Below are 1,031 nucleotides of genomic sequence, written 5' to 3' on the forward strand. Positions count from 1 at the left end.
TCCTCCCATCTCTGGGTGGAATTCTGGTTTGCATGTATTAGCTCTAGAATTACCACAGTTATCCAAGTAATGTTTTGTACGATCTAAGAAACCAAAACTGATTTAATGAGCCATTCGCGGTTTCACCTTAATTCGGTATGTACTTAGACATGCATGGCTTAATCTTTGAGACAAGCATATGACTACTGGCAGGATCAACCAGGGAGCTTAGTTATTATTGTAAATTTAAATTTTCGTCGTCGGCCCTCCCTGTAAGACCGATCGACGTTAAGCCATTTCTCTTTTGTATGTAACACACATTTCATAAATTTTGTACCTCTTATAGAGGCCAAATATTCTCCTCCTCCTCTCATAAAGCACGAAAATCACTTTCACGCCGTGCATCCATCGTGCAAGCACGTAGACCACACACGCTGGACAATATAATAAAAGATAGCGCGGACAGTGGCATGCTATACAAATCGAGAAAGCGCGTACAGTGATCATGCTGGTCATTTTGCCACCAAATTTTATAATCTTTATCATTAGAGCGGGCCCACCAACCTCGTCTCTGTACTTTATACATTTCTCCTCCATCTGCACACACCTTTTCAAACATTAACGGAGAGAGTTCCTTGGACTTGCTTTAAATGTACATATTAGATATGTTGGAATCTCTCTCCTTTAGAAGTTTCCCCAGCCTTAAAACTTCTTTCATTTTTACTCCTCTCTCCATACTTATTTTCCTCTCTGAACGTATCAGAGAGGATTTTATTTCTGACACCTCTTGACTTTTCTTAAATTCAGGGACGTAATTTTGTTCATAATTCAGTGGACTTTTGTGTATTTTATACTTTAAATATTTCCAAACAGTCTCCCTTCTAAAAGTGATAGAACGAATTTTCGTCTAACACTACTTTCTTGGTTCAAAAATTTTATACAATCTTATAACTTTTTCAGTTTTAACAAATTTTGGTTACAGACAGTTGATGCTCAGTTTGTACAAGTATGCAACATTTATAAGTGCATACAGGTCACCAGCCTTATATTAC

At 37.5% G+C, this 1,031-nt stretch overlaps 1 non-coding gene across 1 annotated transcript in view; it reads right to left on the reverse strand.

Annotated features, from left to right (window-relative positions):
- LOC143307077 (small subunit ribosomal RNA) overlaps positions 1–205 on the reverse strand; it is a 1,923-nt gene extending 1,718 nt beyond the window's left edge. The window contains exon 1 of the ribosomal RNA XR_013064314.1: positions 1–205. This exon is cut by the window's left edge and continues 1,718 nt beyond it. This is a non-coding gene — a ribosomal RNA (small subunit ribosomal RNA).
- Positions 206–1,031: the final 826 nt, after the last annotated feature.

Source organism: Osmia lignaria, unplaced genomic scaffold (assembly GCF_051020975.1).
Source record: "Osmia lignaria lignaria isolate PbOS001 unplaced genomic scaffold, iyOsmLign1 scaffold0043, whole genome shotgun sequence".
NCBI lineage: Eukaryota > Metazoa > Arthropoda > Insecta > Hymenoptera > Megachilidae > Osmia > Osmia lignaria.